Source organism: Colobus angolensis, unplaced genomic scaffold (genome assembly GCF_000951035.1).
Source record: "Colobus angolensis palliatus isolate OR3802 unplaced genomic scaffold, Cang.pa_1.0 Scaffold49, whole genome shotgun sequence".
Lineage (NCBI taxonomy): Eukaryota > Metazoa > Chordata > Mammalia > Primates > Cercopithecidae > Colobus > Colobus angolensis.
In genome coordinates this window covers 7,668,073-7,675,667 of record NW_012118376.1, presented here as the reverse complement: position 1 = coordinate 7,675,667, position 7,595 = coordinate 7,668,073, and the positions used below count along the sequence as shown (strand labels likewise).

The following is a 7,595-nucleotide window of genomic DNA, read 5'->3' as shown; positions in this document are numbered from 1 at the left end:
ACAGCCTTGGCTTCTCAGTAGTCGCTACCCTTTGGAGTAGTTTTGTTTTTAAAAATCAAAAACATAGCATTTGGAGGCTTCAGATAGAAATTATTACAAAAAAATTGACAGCATTTCTCTTCATCAAAGGTGATGCTGTATAGCAAACAGTTTCTGTGGAGGACAGGCAATTTTAAGCTCGTGACTATTACAGAGATGAGGAGGGAGAGGGACTAAAAAGAGTCCTTGCATAAGAAGATGAAGCCAGCTGTGAAACATTCTCTGAGCTTACAGGGGCCCTCCACAGTTATGCGTGCCTAAATCACCTCGAGTCTCTTCCTATTCCAATCCATCTGACACCTGTCTCCAGGCTAATCCTTCTAATCTGAACAGCTGTCTTGGAGACGTAATGCCTTGCCTTGCCTTCAGTGACTCCCCAAGGCCTCCAAAAACGTCAGTTACGCCCTGGCCTGGCCTTTATATTGTGCAAGAATCTGGCTGCCTCTGACATTTAATCTCCCTCTATTCCAACAGAAATCTGTCACTCTAGAGCCCACACCACTTTCTATTTACCCACTGTCACATATTTATCTGTAATGGTCTCCATTTTCTTCATCTGGAATATCTCCCTCTAACCCCTTTTCAACCACCACCTTCAACATATGATACAAAGAGTGTGATTTGGAATTAGAGAGATCTGGGTTAAATTCTAGCTCTACTACCTGCTTGCTGTGTGTTGCTGGGCAGGTGTCTCACCTTCTCTGAACCTCAGGTTCCTCATCTGTACACCAGGTTCTCTATACACACCATGTTCATGGTAGATGCTCAGTAAAGGTTAGCTCCTTTTTCCTGCATATCTACCCAACTCCCATGCATCCTCCCAAGCTCCTAAATCCACTAATTTCTATAATATGGGCCATAGCATAGGGTTTGCATGTGAGCGTAAGTTTTATGTTCAGTGTTGCAGATTCACCTCTATTCATTAAAGGTGTCATGAAGGAATGGGCCAGGTTAGGAATATAGAGATCATAAGACCTTCTCAGGATAAAGCTCAGAGACCGAGGCATATGGGTTCATTCTCTGCCAATGGCACACTGAAATTTCAGCCTCAGGGGAGTGGAACCCAATGGGAGTACTTGGAAAATAGCCAAGCAGTTCACGGACGGGAAATTATACCATTGCCATGACTCACTGTTAGGTAGTTGAAGGAGTTCCTGAATAACTTTTTTTTTGTAATTCCCAAGAAATTCACAAAAGATGTCAATTGGCAGATTCAGTTCCATGGCACTTGAGGCTTATTTTTTTTTAATTTTATTTTTTTAAAGCAGATACATTAGACGTGCTTACAATTCCTCTTCCCCTTCTAAAAAAATTGCCCCACCAACAGATGCTTAATTTGCCAGATAATTTGCCATGTGACGAAAGCCCTCTTCGGCCATTTCTGATTGGCGCAATGGTAGGCACCTGACCAAAGGGCAGCCATTCCCATAGGCTGGACAATGACTATGAGCTATGTCCTCGTGCAAAAAAGGTGAGCTGAGCCAATCATGTTCTCTGTCTTTCCTAAAACTAGGAAACACAGAAGGAATGAGTCCATAGCAACGAGAACAGAAACTGCAAGGATGCTGTGATATTATAAAGTATATATTTGGTCTTTGTCTAATTTTCTGTCATATAGCTCCTAAAATCCTTGAAATCTCCAAAGTGATAAGAGTATCATTTGTATGCAAATGAGATGACTGGTGGTGGCTGGCAGCCCTAGGTTGCTTCAGGATGGGGGCTGATCTCATGAAAGACCAAGGGGGGATTATAGGGTTGGAACGTTCAGCCCAATTCTCTAACCTCGGGGGAGGCTGAAGGTTAAGTTGATCATCAATGGCCAGTGATTTAGTCAATCATGCCTAAATGAAGTTTTCCTAAAACCCAAAAGTACTGAGTTCATGGAACTTCCAGATAGCCGAACAGGGGGAGGTTCCTGGAGGTTGGCTCGCCTGGGGAGGGCATGGAAGCGCCTTGCCTCTTCTGACATGCTTCACCCTATGCTTCTCTTTCATCTGGCTTTTATTTATATCTTTTGTAACACCCTTCATGATAAACTAGTAAACCTAAGTGTTTCCCTGAGTTCTGTGAGCCACTCTAACAGATTAATCAAACCTAAGGAGGGGGCCATGGGACCCCTGATTTATAGCTGGCTGGTCAGAGCACAGGTAAAACAACCTGGAACTTGTGATTGCCATGGGAAGTGGAGGGCAGTCTGGTGGGACTGAGCCCTGGACCTGTGGGACCTGACGCCATCTCCAGGTGGACAGTGTCAGAACTGAATTGAATTAGAGGATACCCAGCTGGTGTCTGCTGCAGAACTTACTGCTTGCTTGGTGTTGAGACAATACACCCACACATTTGGTCGCAGAAATGTTATATGTTGTGAGAGCACAGTGGGAGAAACAGGGTTTGTTTTTTTCCTATGTCCTTAGAGATGCCCTGAGGGAGAGTCAGGGACATAGCAAGCAAAACCTGTGAGTAAGTTACAGTTAGGGAGGTTCAGAAACCTCTAATAAGCAGGATGAGCCAGGCGGTAGAAAGGAGATCTGAGCAGAAGCACGAGAAAGAAGAAGAAGCCATGAGAAAGCGATGTAGAGAGCACCGGGTCCCCAGAGCTGGCCAGTCTCTCAGGTGACCTCAGTCCCTAATGCTATCTCAATTCCTACAGTAAAACCCCCTGGTCTCAAGCTTACTTACAGCAGTATTCCTTAAAAACAAAAGAACCCAACTTAGGAGGAAAACAGTGACATATTTTACTGCAAGAAAATGAAATACAACTACTCTGAACACATGCACTATTACACAAGTCACAAACCCAGGAGAATCATGAGGATTTATTTTCAGTAAGACACAAGGTGCAGGGTTAGACTATCTTAAAGGACAGACTGTTTTCTCAGAGTATTGAAAGAAGGGGGCCTCTTAGGATTTCTGAGAGCAGCCACTAGAGTGTGAGACTTTAGGAATGTTTCCACCTGCTCCGAGGACTCTGACCATCCCTGACGGAAAATGCCAGAGTGACTTGATAGAGCCCTCCTTGGCAATGAGAAGTAGCGCAGCCTGTGCCCTGGGATGGGCGTGCACCTGCTAGCCCCATGACCCTCAGTGAGTCACTTCATCTCCTTGAGACTCAGTTCCTCCTTTGTGATAGGTGACCAGCAAAGTGACTTCTGGGATATGAATCTTCTAAGTAAATGTCTTCTTTCACTAGATTAGGAAGGGGGGTAGCCTAGAAGAAGAAAGACTGTGGACCAGGAGTCAGGAAAGCTGCATTTCGGCCCTGTCACTTGCTGGCTGGGCAAGCTGAGCAGCTGTCTGACTTGTCTTGTTCTCACTCACAAAATGAGGAAGTTGATTTGTGTCTCATCAAAAGGGCATTTTCACTCCAAATTCTGTGATTCTAAGACCTAAACATTCCTCAACCTATGATTCCAATGGCTCTTGACATCTGTATTTAAAATTCTTTACTGTGTTTTTTCCCCACCCTTAGCTGTGTAGAAAGAAGTCTGTGCCACAATTTCTAGGAGAACTTATTTCTTTCAATTTGTCCAGCTACAGACTCAGTGTAAAGAATGTTGGGGGGAAATCTGGTGTGAGTTTCACTCCAGCACTAGTTGGAACAGACATGTGGACTAATTTCAATTCCTAATGGCACAAGATCAGGGCTGGTTGCTGATGGAGTATGTGAAGTCTAAACAGGAAGACAGACCAGGCCGTATTCAAAGGAAAGATATGTCCTCTTCCCAGAAAACTATAAATCCATAAATGGAAAGTGAAGGTGTGATTCCCAAAGTGATCCTGAGAAGTATTTTGAACGTCCTTCTCAAAAATATTAAATTTATTGGTGGAAATCAGAAGTTTTGAGGTCCATAGACACGGTGGTAGAGGCCAACAGAAAAAGCCAAGAACAAACACAGCTAGTTATAAAAGAAGTTTAATGTCCTGCAATTTCAGTATAAACCTAAAGCACACATGACTCCAAGATACTGAAGGTCAGTGACTCATTGTTTCACCAGTTAGTTAAATGAAGGTGCAAGATTCTACAGTAACACTCTTTTCTTGTTTCTGTGTCATGAGGCACCAAGAGCAGCAAAGCCTCTTGAGATACTCTGTACTAGGCGTCCCGCACAAGAACCAGTGCAAGCACTGGACATTTTTGGGTATAGCTGAAGATCACCTTGAAGAACAATGAACTCAGAAGAACAAGCACTTACCCTGAAGGCTTTAGTCCACTCCCTGCTCCAAGCTCTCTGTGTGTGCGCTGGGGACCAACAACACTTTGACGAAGCCAAGGCTGTGGCTATCACCATGTGAGCTTCGAGGTGCTGAAGAAATTCAACCAGAAAAAGAAACTCATCAAGAAGCTGGCCATAAAGTGTGATGACTCTGATCAAACACATCCTCAGCCCCAGCCTGAATAAAGCCATCAAATTCCCTTCCCTGCTCATGCCCAGTGAAAAACTTGGTGGCCAGAGTTGATGAGATGAAGTCCACAATCAAGTTCCAGACGGAGGTGCTGTGTCTGGCCATGACCATTGGCCATGTGAAGATGACAGACGATGAGCTTGTGTACAACATCCTTCTAGATGTTAGCTTCCTGGTGTCACCACTCAGGGTGAATTGGCAGAATGTCCAGGCTTTATACATCAAGAGCACCACGGGCAAGCCCCAGCACCTGGACTAAGACATGGCCTGGTAAGTCCTAGTGCCACCAAAAAACAAAAACAAAAACAAAAACTAATCAACTTTACAGTAGCTTATTATATCTGATTACTTTAGATCAACCACCTTTCTGCATGGCTGATCTAAAATAATCAGATACAGGCTGGGTGTGGTGGCCCACGCTTGTAATCCCACCACTTTGGGAGGCCGAGGCAGGGGAATCACTTGAGGTCAGGAGTTCAAGACCAGCCTGGCCAACATGGTGAAGCCCCATCTCTACAAAAATACAAAAATTAGCCAGGTGTGGTGGCCTGTGCCTGTAATCCCAGCTACTCGGGAGGCTGAGGCAGGAGAATCACTTGAATCTGGGAGGCGGAGGTTGCAGTGAGCTGAGATTGCGCCACTGCACTCTAGCCTGGGTGACAGAGCGAAACTCTGTTTCAAAATGAATTAAATAAATAAATCAATAAAATAGATACAAAAGACATGGACCAGTAATTCACAGAATAAATACCTGTAGGAAAGAAAAATATGAAAAGGTGTTCAACTGCAATGGTCATTAAAATAACATTTAAAATGACTTTTCATTTTTTGCCCATAAGAGTGACAACAAATAAGTAAGTGGCATCCAGTGCTGGTAACGGTGTAAGGAATTAGCCAATCCTATGTACAGTAGGTAATATAAAATTTTAAATAGGCACAGCCATTGACCTAGCAATATCAATCCTAGAAGTTCAGCCTTGAGATATTCTTCTGTGGATATTTACTTAATAATGTTGATTTGCTCTTAATAGCAAAAACTGGAAGCTACTCACATTGGTAGTGGGTTGGTTAAACAAACTTTGTCCATCCAAATAATAGAGTACTATACATATCCCTTTTTTAAAGGATGAATTATATCTAAATACACTGATGTGGGAAGATTTCCATGTGGAAAAACAAGTTTTAGAAGATAATGCATAGTATGATCTGATTTTCTTAAAAGGTGTCCACATGTACACACACACTCTAAAGGGTCCTTGCCCATCTCCATTCCTTGCATCTCGCCACCCCCACTTCACACTTCGGATTCCAGTGCCATAGGGAACCTCCGGCTTCCCTGATGTGTCATGCATTCTCTTAAGAACACGTGCTTCCATCTGCCTGGAGTCTTGACCTCCTGCTCGGTGCCTGCCTAATTCCTCACCTTAATCCTATGTTACTGCAGGAATCTGGAAGGGTATACACCAGACTGTTAACGCAGATGTTCCTGAGGCTGCGGTGTCAGGGTGTTTTCACCTTCTGTATCATACTTTCCTGAATTGTTTGAATTCCTAATAATGATAATAAATTGTAATTATTTTAAGATTAGGAAAAAAGAACACTGCAACTATACAGACTACAACTGAAAAAGAAAGAGATCAAAAGATCAGATTTTTGCCTCTTGTCCTACAACTATTGCTACATTCTGTCCTGTAAAAATTTCTCCAGTTCCAGCTAGACAGCACCCATCTGTGGATTCACAATCTCCAAATAAAGCCTGAAAAATCTAGGATAGAGGGAGTGAGACAGAGAGGAAAAGGAGGAGATGACTTGCCAGTGTTTTAAAAAGACAGTGCTTCCAAATTTGAGGTTAGGAGACTTGAGTATTTTCAGAACTACGGAATGAAAGCCCAGGCTTTGGTTCATTGCCCAGCTTCTGAGAGAAGCTAAAGAGAAATAACTTCACTAGGATCCTAGATATATAGTTTTAATTTACTCTATATTATTTAGCACCCCATACCAAAAAGAACTTCAAAGAATGTCCTTTTGTTAACTGTAAAATAAATCAAAACTCAACCACTTAATTGATTTTAGGAAAGCAGAGTATATTTGTAAAACCTTAGATATCAGTACATCGAGGTTATAATCTGAGTCTTGCAGTAACAAGTAGTGTTCACGTTAGCACATCCCACCCTAAACACAGCAAGTTCTTCTTTATTTTCTTCCTCTCTGTCATCTGCTGACCTCCCCACCCTCCATCCAATGAGGCTCTGGGCTCCATTGATTATCTTTCCTAAGTGCCTCTCAAATCCATCCATGGCCACTGCTCTACCTTGGGTCCACGTCCTCTCTCGCCTAGATCACTGTCACACCTGGTCTCCTTTGCCCGAGTGTTCCATTCTCCAAATTGCAGCTACACTACTCTTACACTGCAAAATGTGAACATGTCCTTCCTCTGCTTTAACCCTTTTGGTGTCTCCCAGAGCTCACAAGACAAAGTCTGAACTCTGAGTCTAGGATAAGGCTTAAGAAGGCTTTCTGATTAGGCACTACCTTGGTTAGAGCAGTGATTCTCAACCCTGAAGTTTAAAAATGATTGTTTTTAATGCCAATACATTTTGAAAACTCATCCCAGATGATTCCATCCCAAGTGGCCAGATGCCTTTAGTGTGAGAAACGCTGATGAGGGACAAGATGCTGTGTGAGGCCAAGAAGAAGGCAAGTCAGAGGTCCAGAAGTGCATTCAACTTGGAGTTTGGCATTAACCAGAGCTGACTTTCTAGTTCAGGTTAAGCCTTTGTTCTTAGGATTTGCACCAAATAAGACTCATTTCATCTCATCGCCTGGTCCAGGAGGAAGGTGCTGGTGACATGCTCTAGTCAGGAACTCTTTGAGAAAACAATTTAAATATTGAATCTGCTCTGCTGTAAATAATGCATCAACTTATTTTAAGAAGTGAATATTTAATAAGTTGCAGTACAGCAATTTGAATGTAGAATTTAATCTGCTTATAAAATCCACAAGGGAAAAAACCCAATTCATATAAATTCCTATAAAGTTTCCATCACTTCGTTGGAAGTTCTGGCTAGGGCAATCAGGCAAGAGAAAGAAATAAAGGGTATTCAGTTAGGAAAAGAGGAAGTCAAATTGTCCCTGTTTGCAGATGACATGAT

At 42.8% G+C, this 7,595-nt stretch overlaps 1 pseudogene; it reads left to right on the top strand.

The window, feature by feature from the left end:
- The first annotated feature begins 388 nt into the window (after nucleotides 1–388).
- On the top strand, nucleotides 389–5,038 carry LOC105524202 (annotated as a pseudogene).
- Nucleotides 5,039–7,595: the final 2,557 nt, after the last annotated feature.